Source organism: Marmota monax, unplaced genomic scaffold, assembly GCF_021218885.2.
Source record: "Marmota monax isolate L192 unplaced genomic scaffold, Marmota_monax_Labrador192_F-V1.1 WCK01_AAM20220418_F8-fsc00142, whole genome shotgun sequence".
NCBI classification, from domain to species: Eukaryota; Metazoa; Chordata; class Mammalia; order Rodentia; family Sciuridae; genus Marmota; species Marmota monax.
In genome coordinates, this window is record NW_026692025.1 from 445,980 (window position 1) to 460,430 (window position 14,451).

Consider the following 14,451-nt stretch of genomic DNA (forward strand, 5'->3'; position numbering starts at 1 on the left):
TTTTGTTTTTTTGTGAAAGTTTGCATTTCTCCTTCTGTGGCTCTTTTAAATTATCTCAATTCTTTTTCCTTTTTATTTTTCTGATCAAATCATCTCTTTCATTTATCTTCAAACTTTTTGATTCATTCTTCCCAGATAAAATCTTTCATGTGGTCTCCCTAGTGAATTGTTCATTCCAGCTATTATGTTTTTCAACTTTAGAGTTCCCATATGATTCTTTTTTATAATTTCTGTCTCTTTTTATTGATATTCTCTATGTGATAACTTGTTGCAGTCATACATTAAACATGGGTTCTTTAACTCTTTGAACATATTTTAACATATGAGCCCTACACAAAAAGTCTTTATTGACTAATTCTTCTCCTCACATATGGATCACACATTCTTTTTGTTTGTCTCATTTTAAAATGAAAACTGGACACTTTAGATAATATTATCTCTATTTCGGCATACCTAAGAGCTCAGTTAATGGTTGGTCAGAGATCATGATTGAAATTTTAAAACAGCAAAGGTAGTCTGCTACTCTTTACCAATGCATCTGCATGTGAAACAGGAAACACATTGAAAATTCAAGCTATTTATAACCCTGTCCTAGCTCTTACTTTTCTGGGTGGAAAATGCCTTACATTGTCTCAGAGTTAAGTACATATCTGCAACCTTTTTTGACTTCTACTAAGCACAGTTTTTCACACACATATAGTCTGCCAGATCCCCAGGAATATGTGAGAGCATTTAAGGCCTACTTTGGTTGTCTTATTCCCTGAATATCCCTGTTAAATTTCTTGGAGGTTTTAACTTCCAGGGACCAGTATCAAAACCATAGACTAGCTATGCTATTGGCTGTCTCAGTTGTTTACCACTGAGATTGCTGTTGTTTTAAAAAGTGCCACTAGATATGGGCTATATTGTGTTTTGCTGAAAATCATGGCAACACCCTCCATTAATGGAGATATCAATCCTTAGAGCTTCTATTGTGCATTTAGAATTGCCATGCCATGGATCTGGTAGGAATTAGGAAGAACCCCAAGTTTACATCCCACAGATTCCTACTATTCTTAACCAAGTTTCAGTAGTTTTTATTGAATTAATGCTTCTTAATTTGTTTTATGATTTTAGTTAATTTCCAGAGTCATCAAGGGATTGTTTCTGACAACTTTATCCATTTTATTTCATTTTTTGGGAAGCAGTTTTACTGAACTCTTCACTAAGCCTTTCCAAAGTCCTTGTATATTTATTTTAAGCAATTATTTTGAATGATTTATTTTTTACAATTGGATAGTTTGTTTTGTATTATATTTTAAGCTAAAACTTAGGACATTTGGTATTTCACATTCTTAGTTTGATTCTTGTGTTGCACAAAAAGTAAAGGCAAATTTGTTTTTATTTCAATTCCTAATGCAAACTTTCAGATCAAATTTAACTGCCAGTCATTCAGGAAGTAAAATGCCTTTCAAGAGAGGCTGTTTTCTCTCTTTGAAAAGATTGAAGTTGGCCCTTATGTGATTGCCTACTCTGACTGGCATTTCCAGCTGTACCCATTCAGGCATTTCTGATTATTCTGTAACCAATGATTATTGGATCTTGATTTAATTTAATTACCACAAAATACATGACACTTTTGTCTACCACACGGCCTGCGCAATGGTTTCATTAATGAGGTTCTAGGCATAAAGTTAGCTAGAAGAGATCGAAATAAAACACACAGACTCAGTTACCTTATTTCTATTGCCAGGTCCGAGACGGCTCCCCTCTCTGGCTCTGACCTCTAACCGCCCAGCAGGGCAGCAAGGATTACTCAGGGCTAGCAGGAGAGAGAGAGAGTGAACACACCAGGGAGTAGCCTTTTATTGGGGAACAAGAAATTCAGGGGATAATTCCATCCAATGAAGGTTGAGGGGGGACTGCACTCCAAGGTCAGGGTCAGTGATTGGGCCCCCGGGGTCAGTGGTCAGTCACCCCCCCACACGGACGGGTTCTCTCATCAGGAGAGGGCCGGGAAAATTCCGACACAGCCAGAAGCCTCAGACCCTTAACGGGAGTCGCCCAGTCACGTGTCAGGATGGCTTCCCACACTTTTGGAGTTACAAAGAAGTTTATCCTTTGAATTCATGGAGTTTACAGACTAGCTGAAGAGGCAAAACTTATATAATTGAGTCAATTGGGGCAAAATTTCAAATCAAGACAATACTAGAATGTTTGGTTCAAATAATATGTACCATTGTCCATCAAGAAAAACAAAAATCTGTGTAGTTCACAAGACATGAGGGAGGATTTTTGAATAATAGAATTTAAAATAATATTTTAAAAATTAATAGAGATTTTATAAAGAGAGAAGACAGCATTCCAAGGTCAAGTATAATCAACACCATGGTCAGGATCATTGGTATCTTATAAGTAGAACCTAATCTGTCAGCTTGATACCTCAACTCATGAAAGAGAGAGTCCTGGCACATAACTAGCTAAGTATGGAGAAATCATGAACATTATCTCTCATTTGATTCTCTCAGAAACCAGCTTTGCTATTAGTTTCACCTGTTGTACTTCGGCCTTATCCTTCATAATGAACAGTCATTGTAACCTTTTATTTCTTGTGACCACAATTCTACCTTCCCATATTAGGAGATCCTCTTTGGACTACATCTGATGGTTTCTTTCCTTGTTTTAGCAGTGCTCTTAACCTTTCTTTTTAGACACTGGTAGAAATCCTCCTTGGATTTTTATACTTGCCTCTCAAAAAAAAAAAAAATCTATCCTTGAAACAACAATTCTGGTGTCACCATGGTCTGCCCTTCAAAGAGACAATACTGTTGCAGTTGACAACACATCTGTCATGTGTGACCCTGAGAAAATATACTGCTTTTGTTTTAAGTATACTAATTTATCAACTGACAGAGTGCAAGAATATAATTGCTAACCTTGAATTCAGCTTGTTCTACTTAAGCTTTCTAGAAGCACATTATATGCACACAGGCGTGATTCAGGTTTCATTTTAAAGACACTAAACATATACCATTACTTCTATTAGAACATTTTTTCTAGCTACTTATCATAGCTTCCAAGATTCAAAATTGTCCCTGGGCAGCAGGCTAAAGCATTCATGGTACTCTTCATTTATACGCCATTTTATCCCACAACACCTACACATTTTAGAAAGGGATCTCTCCAACAAAGCATTGTAGGAGATGCCCAGATGGGTAATAAGGTTCTGTTCCCATACTCTGATTACACTCAGCAGTCAAATGTCACTCCAGAGTGCAAGTATGTTATCCCCACTCTAAAGCCAGCCTCTTAAGGGTGTAGTGATAACTATGGTCAGTATATTTCATGCCGAAGCAATGGTAGACCAACACCTGTACTTAACAGAGCCTAGTAAGCATTCAGAAAAACCTGACTTGGTACCCAAAGATGGAATATATGATTGAGATGCGTTTGTGCAAGTTCTGACAAACTAAGTGCAAGCCCAATTTTTCTGCCTGTATCATGATGCCACCCCAGTGTGCTTCTGGTCTTTGTAAGAAGTCTCTTTAAGACCTTTGGTGGCACTGTATCTGACACGTTGTCCTATGGCACTTAGAAATAAGGTTCATGCACTTGAAACCAAGGAAAGATCAGGAAACCAAAAAGACAGCCATGCCTACTCTTGACTGTAGACAACCCTTGTTTGGCATAATTTTTTCCTCAAACTATGCTGACCTGATTTACAGTACCCATAATCCATATTCACTATGTAGATACATTGATGAAATAATCATCCATGTCCTACATGACATTATTTATTATCTGTCACCAAGGGTTACAGTTGTCACTGCTTTTCAGACCCCCAATTTTAAACTCCTGTTTCTTTCATAGCAGACTCTTGACTCTAAAGTATATGTAACAGTGATGATTCTTCTTTCAAGTAAAATATGTCTGAAATGCTCCACTTAGTTATTATCATCTATTTCTGTTTTTCAACTTCATTATCTATTCTACTACAATGCTTGTAGATAGCTGCCTTTAACTCACACCTTTTCTTTTTGGATTGTTCTTTTTGATATTTCATACTATGAAACCACCTTTCTATTCTGATCATGAATTTCAAATCCACCTTGGCTAAAGCTTTTCATGTTCTAACCTGGTACCTTAAACCCTACTACATAGATGCTATTGGTGATCAATTTTGGACTACCTCAGAATATGAATACATACACATACACACTAACACATTGATGGTGAAGTATATATTAGTGACTAGGGCAGAGGTTGTTAACTGTCCATATTTCAGCTGAATATAACTTAAAATGATGTGTTTTGGGTCCATAGTGTTTTGGCCACTACTGGAAAAGTGTTGAATTTAGTTCTTGTGGTGCCCACCACAAAATGCCTCTAAAATCTCCAACTGAAGTCAATATTATTGACCAAGGGCCCAGCTGCTAATGTTCTATAATCATTGTTTTCCTGTCAAGGCCTGTGGGCTGCTTTCAATCAACTACTGAATGATCATGGCAAGAATTCTAATGAAGGTCCATTCCCTGGCGACCCAGATTCTTTTAATGGCAACCTTTGTCTTGAAGACACTTAAACAACATTGCAGTCTAAATCTTTCTTCCTTCCCTCTCTTCTCCACAGGGATGGGACATGTATCATCATGTGACAGCTCCCCCAGTCTTTTCAGACTCACTGCATTTCTTATTTACATGTATTTTTCACCAGTAAATTACTTGCACATCTACTCCTACCATGACATCGTCTTTTTAAGAGGACTTGAGCTGATACATTTGTAAACATTACAATTTGAAAGACTTCATGTATAATATGTATATCTGTCTCCTCTCCAGCTTATTATTGCCAGTTAGGTCTTGTGTTGCCAGATCTTCAGTTCACCCTCTCTCCACAACCCATTCTCTCTCATACTCAACTTACTTATGCTACTTGCCCAGCCCCTTTTGGCATTTAATTTTGTGATCTTGATATAAAGGGACATTTTTTAATTCATATAATCTAATATATTATTTTTCTAGTTATTATGCTGGCAGTGGTCAGGAAAAATGGCATAAACCCTGCTCTTAGAGCTTTTGTTCAATAAGGCCTACATTAGCCAAATAATCACAGAAATTAATACAATGTAAATATGTAGTTATAAATTATAATAAGTATATTAAAGGAAAGGAAAAGAGATCCAGGAGAAATTAACAAGGATATTGATCTTTTCTTTTTCCTGTATCTACACTGATTACCTGGGTAGATTCATCCAGTCTGATGACTTTAAATACCAAGTATGGGACAACTCCCAAATTTCTATCTTCAGCTTATATCTCTTCCCTGAGTTCAAGACTCAAATATCCAGCTACCTCTCTAATATTTCCACTTAGAAGTCTAATAGATATCACAAATCTAACATCATAATTCATCCTTTTCCTGCAAAGCTACAGTATTCCCCATCACAATTCCCCTAGACAATTACAACCTTTCACTTCTCAGTCCAAATACCTTGGACCATCATTCATTCTTATTCTCCCATCCTATATCCAGTTAATCAGCAAATCTTGTCTGTACCTTCAAAACTATGAAGACTCTTACTCCACTCCACCATCTCCACTGACACCACCCTAGGTAAGCCATTGCCATTTTTTTTTCTGCAGTAACTGTGATATCTCATAGCCTACTAATAGGTCTCCTTCCTTATTTTCTTGGCCCTTTTACAGTTTATTCTTAATAAAATAGCCAGAACAATCCATTTAAAATGTGTCATAGGGATGCTTCTTTTCTTTTTAAACCCTACAATGATCCATCACTTCTATCAGAGTAAAAAATGAAATTTGTATATATTAGCTTACAAGACCCTACATAATATGATCCACCCATCCCCACCTTTCTGATTTTATCTCCTATTATTATACACTTGGCTTACTGTGTCCCAGCCATACTTATTCTTTGCTCTTCTTTGGCCACAACAGACTTGATTGCACCTTACAGCCTTTACATCTAAGGCCTACTTTACCCAGATGTCATGACTAACTTCTCTCTTGATCAAATTTCATGTTTCTCAATAAGGCTTATCTTGACTGCCATGGGTAAAAGTCCAACCTCCAGTGTACTTTTTCATCCCACTGTTTTTTTTTTCATAGCTTTTATCACTCTCTAATATACTGTATAATTTACATATTCTGTTTATCTTTAACTATTAACCATCTCCCACCAGAAGATAAGCTTTATGAAAGCAGAACTTTGTATCTGCCTTGTCCATTGATATATTCTAAGTGCTAAGAAAGTGCCTGTCACAAAGTAGACAGTCAATAAATGCTTATTAAATTGGTCAATTAATCAATACTTCATAGTTTATTTTAAAATCCAATTTAATTTTAACTAATACATTAAAATACAAAAATTGTCAATCTATTAATCAATGAGCTATTAACAGTGTCTGTGTGTGTGTGTGTGTGTGTGTGTGTTTTGGTACTGGGGATTGAACCCAGTGGCACTTTACCACTGAGCCACACCCCAACCCTTTTTATTTTTTTATTTAGAGGCAGGGTCTCACTGAGTTACTTGGGGCCTTGCTAAGTTGCTGAGGTTGTCTTTGAACTTGCCATCCCAAACTTCTGGGATTACATCCATGTGCCACTGTGCTTAGCATCCAGGTGATATTTTGATGCATGAATACATTGTGTAATCAGATGAGAAATATACATGTCCTCAAACAGTTAGCTAATAAAATTGTCAGAGAAAGTTTCTCAATGAATTGATATTTAATCTGAGACCTAGAGTGTGAGCGGAAATAATGAGAGTAAGAGCATAGTAGGTAGAGGAGATAATATATGTGATGGTCATGAGGTGGTGTGGCAAAGATAGATGGGCCCAATTATGTAAAGCCTTGCCTTGAGTGCCATTGTAAAGAGATGACAAACTTTTTGCCTACCCTCAAAGAGCTCACAGCAAATGGCAAGTGAAAAAATAATTAAACAGACTATTACTGTAAATGTTGTGAGTGTACTAATAAGGATATGTACAGAGAGACCTATGAAAATACTAACCATTCCTAAGACCGCTGGGAATATGTTATGAAGAAGGTGACATTTGAGCTAGGTCTCAGGCAGGAGAGTGACATGATGAAAGTGTTTTAAGAAGATTAATCTGGCAATAATATGGAAAATGGATTCCAATATGGGTGGACTAGATATGAGAAACCATCTAGTTTATGGCAATAGTCCAGGTATGAGGTGATGAAGGATCTATAGGAATGGAAAGAGAAGGACAAATCTGAAAGACATTTGGAAGGAAAAATTGACAGGAGCTAAATGGACTCTTGGCTTTAAGCCTCTCAGGAGGTAATGCTTCTTCCTAAGTAATAACCATGAAAATATTCAGATTGACCTATTATGTAATTGCCTACTCTGACTAGAATTTCTAGCTATGGCTGTTCTCCAAAAGTTTCTGCTATTGTGATTGATACTTGTTGGACCTTAATTTACATTAAGATGGCTTTAGACTCTAAAGGTTGGGAAGCTCTCAAAAACATAATTTTGACTATGAAACAGCAAATCATTCTATTAAAGGAAAATCATAGGGTTACATGGGAAGTTTTACAATGAGCTCATAGTTCCTCTTTAAAAATTATAATACATTAAAGATAAAAAAGAAGGGCACAAAAGCAAGGATAAATATTAACAGGTGGGTGGCATGTGCCTAAAGGATTAGTATTTGGAAGGCCCAGAATTACTTTGGGCTTGTAGAAATGCATATTTGTAAAGATAAGAATACAATATCTATACTCTGTTGTCAGAGAAAGTACTTATCTCCTGGCATGGGTAAATTATAGCTCAGATGATACTATTGAACTATACTCAAGTGATCAAGGGGATTAAGTAAAAATAAGAGAGGAATTTTATAACTGGATTTAATGTAAATATTATTACCACTTCTAACAAAAAAGAAGGGGAATTGTCAATCTATTAATGAATGAGCTAAAATTATCCTGGGTTAACTTATAGAACAGATCCTCAAATAAGTGAGTACTTAGAAAATTGAAAAGTTATCAATAAAATCATTCAACACAAATCTAATTTTATTTTTGATAAGTAAGAGAATGATGGAAATATGACAGACACAGTGTATATGTTGAATGAATGAAATTTCAGCGAAACTTTTAACAAGTCTTTTCTGTGTAACAGAATATGGATTTTATTATTAATCTAGTTTTGTATTAATTAATTAAATTACTATATTCAAAGATTAACAGAATATAGGCAAGGAAGAATTTTTGATGATCTGCTAGAAAGCCTACCTTTTTATATTTTATTACTTAAGTGAAGATTTAGAGCAGACATCAGTTAAGTTTTAAGGAGGCTAAGAAGCTAAAAGAAGTCTAATTAAATCCAATTCTCACAAACATTTATGGAGTTCTACTAACTGCTAGGAACCATGCTAGATGTTAGAGCACAAAATGAATGAGATATGTAGGTCTTCCTATTGAGGAATGCCAAGTATTATTGGGGAAAAGACATATAAATGTATAATTTCAACATAATGTATTAAGAAAAAAGAGAATGGGGCTGGGGTTGTGGCTTCATAGTAGAGTGCTTGCCAAGCATGTGTGAGGCTCTGGGTTTGATTCTCAGCACCACATATAAATAAATAAATTAAATAAAGGTCCATCAACATCTAAAAATATATTTTAAAAAAGAAAAAAGACATAACTAGAGTACTTTGAGAAAACAAAAGAAAGGTCTGAGTTTTTATGGAAGACTTCTTAGATGAAATGGTATCTAAGATGATTCTTGAAATATGAACAAAAGAGCCTCCAGTCTGAGGCAACAGAGAATGTTAATATAAGTTTCTTTAAACCAAGAAAGACCATGATGAATCTGACAGTAAACAATAAAGTATAAGATGGTAAATAGCAGGAAGTGGAGTTACAGGGTGCTCAGGAATAGGTAGTGTAACATAACTTATATAACATAAAGACATTGGATCATACCCGAAGGAGCTACATATTGACATGTCTATTTTGGTTCACTCTTCCTACAGTGTGCAAAATGGTTTGAAGGGAAGGCAAAAGTGGATATGAATAAATCAGTTAGGAAGCTATTTTAGTCTTTGAATGAGAAATAAGGATGGGCCTAGACAGGAATGGTGACAATTAGAGATATAATGCAGCATGTCGAGATTGAGATTCATTTATCAGATAAAAGGTGTTATGACTTGATAAATGGCAATCAAGAAGAAATGTTAAAAGTAAGGTATCAAGTCTGAAATACTGATTTCTGGGTTATATGCCTCGCTGAATGGTACTTGAGTTGATTTTTCTACAGAGCAAGAGGTAGTGACTTAGTTTCACTCTTCTGCATGTGGATCTTCAGTTTTGCCAGCACCATTTGTTAAAAAGGTTGTCTTTTCTCCAAGATACATTTTTAGTAACTTGTCAAAGATCTTATGGCTGTATCTATGTGTATTTGTCTCTGTGTTTTCTATTATATTCCATTGGTCTTCATGTCTCTTTTAATGCCAATAGTATGCTGTTTTGTTATTATAGCTCTGTAGTATAATTTGAGATCAGGTATTATGATGTCTTCACTATTACTCTTATTGTTTCAATATTGTTTTGGCTATTCTGGGCCTTTTTATTCTTCCATATGAATTTTGAGATTTTTTTTCCAATTCTGTGAAGACAGTCATTGATATTTTTATTGGGTTACATTGATTCTGTAGATCATTTTTAGTAATATGGCCATTTTCACAATATTAATTCTGCCTATCCATGAATGTGAAAGATATTTCTATCGTCTAAGATCTTCAATTTCTTTAGCATTCTAAATTTTTTTTTTGATAGAGGTTTTTCACCTCTTTGGTTAGATTTATTCCAAGGTAGGTTTTGTTTTGTTTTGAGGCCATCATAAATTGTCTTCCTGATTTCTTTCTCACTATAATAATTATTAGTATATAGAAAAACTACTGATTTTTATATATTGAGTTTGTGTCCTGCTAACTTGATTGATTCATCAGCTCTAGAAGTCTTCTTGTGAAGCTTCTAGGATCTTATAAATGTAGGATCATATCATTTGCAAATAGAGACAATTAGACTTCTTTCTATCCCTATTTCTATTCCTTTCATTATTTTTTCTCTTTCCTAATTGCTCTGGCTAAATTTTCAAGTACACTGAATAAGAATACTAAAAGTGGACATCTTTTTCTTCTTCCTGATTTTAGAGAAAATGATTTTTCCCCCTTTCAGTATGATGTTGGCTTTGAGTTTGTCATATATAGCTTTTAGAGTGTTGAAGTAAGTTCATTCTATTCCTAGTTTCTACAATTTTTTTTATCATGACTTGGTGCTGAATTTTGTTTTAGGCTTTTTCTGCATCTATTGAGATGATCATGTGATTTTTGTCCTTGATTCTATTTGTGTGGTGAATCATTTACTGATTAAGGTATGTTGAACCATTTTTGCATCACTTGAATGAAACCAACTTGATCATGATATGCATTCTCCTTAATGTGTTGCTGAATATGATTTGCTAATATTTTATTGAAGGGTTTTTCCATCCATGTTCATCAAGGATATTGGTCTATAGTTGTCTTTCCTGAATGTGTACTTATCTGGTTTTGGTGTCAGTGTGATACTGACAATGAGTTTGGAGCAGTATCTCCTACTGATTTGTACTTCAGAGAATAATTTGAGAAACACTGGCATTAATTCTTCTTTAAAGGTTTGGTAGAATTCATCTGAGAACCCATCTCTTCCTGGGCTTTTTTTTCCCTGTTGGAATGCTTTTTATTGCTTTTTCAATCTCATTGCCTGTTATTATCTATTTAAGTTTTCTGTATCCTCACTGTTCAGTTTTGGTAGGTTGTGTGTGTCCAGAATTTTGTCAATTCCTTCTAGATTTTGCAATTTACTAGAATATAAGTTTTCAAACTACTCCTTTATGATCCTGTGTATTTCAGTGATGTCTGTTTTGTTACACCTTTTTCATCTGTGTTATTGTTATTGTTTTTTAAAATTTTGGTCTTTTCTCATTTTCTTTTGCTTATTTTGACTAAGGGCTTATCAGTCTTGTTTACCTTTTCTGAGAACCAACTTTTGTTTCATTTATCCTTTTACTTTTTTTCATTTTCATTAATTTTGGCTCTGATCTTTATTACTTATTTCTTTCTACTGATTTTGAGATTGGTTTGTTCTTGTTTTTCTAAGGCCTCAAAACATATAATCAGGTTATTTATTTGGGATCTTTCTTTTCTTTAATGTAGGCACTCACAGCTTTAAACTTTCCTACCAGAACCACCTTTGTTGTGTCCTACAGATTCTGGTATGTTGTGTTTCTATAATTGTTTTACTTCTTAAATGTCTCCCCTGATTTCTTCTATAATACACTCATTACCCAAAACTGTATTGTTTAATCTCCATGTGGTTATATAGTTTCTGCAATTTTTCTTAGTGTTGATTTCTAATTTCTAATCTTACTTCATTATGATCTGGTAAGATGCAAAGAATTATATCAACTTCTTTGTATTTTCTGAGACATGTTTTGTGGCCTAAAATATGGTCAATTTTGGAGAAATTTCCATGACCCGCTGAGAAGAAAGTGGATATGCGTGTTTTTGGAAGAAATATTCTCTCTTTCTCTCACTCTCTTTCATATGTGTGTGTGTGTGTGTGTGTGTGTGTGTGTGTTAGGTCCATTTGATTTATAATGTGCTTTAGGTCTGAAGAGTCTTTACTGAGTTTATATCTGGATGGCCATGACCATTGGTGAGAAAGTTGTGTTGAAATCCCTCAGAATTATTGTATTGTGGTATATCCAAGTCTTTAGGTTGAATAGTGTTTATGTAATTAGGTAATGTTTATGTAATTTATGATTGGGCCATAAATATTTACTATCATTATATCTTCTTGTTATCAGTATAAAGTGACCTTTTGTCTCTTCTGATTAATTTCGACTTAAAGTCTGCTTTGTCAGTTATAAGAGTATCTCCTTCTGCTTATTTTCAGGCTCCACTGACATGGTGTATCGATTTCCATTCTTTCACTTTCAGCTGGTGGCTGTCTTTGCCTGTAAGTGGGTCTTCTTTTTTAATCCAATGTGTCAGTGTTTGTTTTTTTTTTTTTTAATTGGAGAATTGAGACAATTTATGTTCGGACGTATGCAGAGGTTATGGCTTCTTGCCATTTTTTTTTCTAATGTTTGATTTGAACTTAATTCTCATTTGCTTAGCTACTCTTCTCATGAGTTACACTTTCATGAATTCTATTGGTTGTTTTAATCTTCTTCACTATATAGGATTTCTTTAAGTATTTTCTGCAATGCTGGCTTAGTTGTCATGAATTCTTTGAGTTTATGATTATCTTGGAAAGTTTTTATTTATTCTTTGATCTTGAAGATATGTTTGTTGGACATAGCATTCTTGCTTGGCAATCTTTCAGGGCTTGAAATACATTGTTCCAATCCCTCCTGAATTTAAGGGTTCTGCTGAGCAATCTGCTGTTATTATGATTGGTTTTCTTCTGTAGGTGACCTGATATTTCTCTCTTGCAGCTTTTGAAAAATTTCCCTGGAACTAGATTTCTGGCATTTTGACTATAATGTGTCATGGAGAGGTTGTTTTCTGGTCTTGTGTATTTGGAGTTCTAAATGCCTCCAATATCTGTATGTCCATCTCATTCCCAACATTTGGATTTTTTCTATTATTCCACTGAATTGTTTATCAATGCCATTGGCTCATACCTTCTTAAATACCTATGAACCTTAAATTAGGTCTCTTGATGCTGTTCCAGAGTTCTTGGATATTCTGATTGTGTTTTCTTGCTTTTTTCTTAGATACTATCTGAATGTTCCAGAATGTCCACCTTATCTTCAGACTGAGTTTCTGTCTTCTATTTGATCTAATGTATTAAAGAGACTTTCACCTTAGTTTTATTTTACTTACTGTGACTTTCATTCCCAAAGTATCTGACTGGTTCTTTTTTTCTGAATCTCAATTTCTTTATTGAAATGTTCTGTCATATCCCATATTTCTCCCTTAGTCCATTCTTTAGATCTTGTTTTAATTCATTGATCATGTTAACAATCAACTTTTGAAATTCTTTGCCCCTCATTTCATTCACTTCATTATCTCTGGATTTAGTCTTTGGAGGGTTATAAACTTTTCAAAAATATTTTATTAGTTATTGATGGACCTTTATTTATTTGTTAACATGTGGTGCTGAGAATTGAACCCAGTGCTTCACACATGTGAGGCAAGCGCTCTACCACTGAGCCACAACCCCAGCCCCGGGACATAAACTTTTATAGACATCTTGTTGGCTTGTTTCCTCATGTTTTCTGAGGTCCTATGTCTTTGCATCTGTTAAGGTCGCTTTCTCTTCCTCTATTATGTGAGAGTCTTAGTGAGCAATTTCTTTATAATAAGCCCTGGGCTGGGGATATATCTTAAAGTCAGCACATCCTAATTGGCATATTTAAAGTGTTAAGTTCAACCACTAGTGCCACTTTGAGACAGAGTTACCTCCAGTAACTATGGTAATTTAAGTGCAAACCATTTGTCAACATACATTTAAAACTTAATATATTTAAAAATTGCTAATGATCTCTACAACTCTACTAATAAGTGAGAAAAGTGAGTGAAAATAATACAGACTAGGCTAAAAAGTTAAGTATCAATGATAGTGTAATTAATGCTAACTTTTATTGGAAAAGGTGGTAAAAAGAAAGAAAGGGAAAGTGGGGAGACAAAGGAAAACTGAGAGGAGAAAGAAGGAAGGGAAGGGAATAAAGATGAAAAGGAAAAGATGTATCAGTAATAATTCCAATTAATTAAAAATACACATAAAATTAATTGGAACCATGGAACAAAACAAATAATGAGGGAAGACACAATAAAACAGTTGACACAAGACAGCTAATGCAATGACAATCATAAAAAGATTCAGTTTTCACCATGCTGAAATATTTAAAATGGAGACATTTCTTTTACATACTCTCATAGTTACAAAAATATGTATGGGTTTGCCCTTGTAGTATTTGGAACTTTGGCTAAGGTGACTCATGGAAGAGGTATAGGGCAGCCTGGAAACGGGTATGGGGTGGCTGTCATAAGCTGATGCTCAGGGTGGCAGTCTGGGCACGGGTTTGGGGCAAGCAAATGGGCCACAACATTTTTCTGGGTGGCAGCAGGAAGCTGGGTTATGGGTTGGTGGTTTCCAGTGGCAGAGATGTGCTCCACTCCCTAGGCTCTGTTCTCCTTGGGAGAGGTGCTCAGAGAAGGCCCAAAAGGAGTGTGCACTGCTCCCTAGGAGACACATTCCTGGAAATGTCATGCTCTGTTCCACTGTACTCACAGTGCAGATGCTGGGAGTCAGGAGCTTGGCGGCCTTTAGCTCCTAACCATTCAACTATCCAGGCCCTTTCCCTTTTTCCCTTTGTTACCCCTCCTGCCCTGATGATGCAGGTGCTATAGGGTTAGCAAACTATTTCC

The 14,451-nt window shown here is 35.2% G+C and overlaps 1 protein-coding gene across 3 annotated transcripts in view; it reads left to right on the plus strand.

The window, feature by feature from the left end:
- Tmlhe (trimethyllysine hydroxylase, epsilon) overlaps window positions 1-14,451 on the plus strand; it is a 74,314-nt gene that overhangs the window by 24,115 nt on the left and 35,748 nt on the right. For 2 of the 3 annotated variants that reach the window (XM_046452229.2, XM_046452211.2), the window contains exon 2: window positions 11,969-12,031. The exons of the other annotated variant lie outside the window; for it this stretch is intronic. The gene's annotated coding sequence lies outside the window, so the exon portion shown is untranslated. The remainder of the gene's footprint in view (window positions 1-11,968; window positions 12,032-14,451) is intronic. 3 annotated transcript variants of the gene reach the window in all.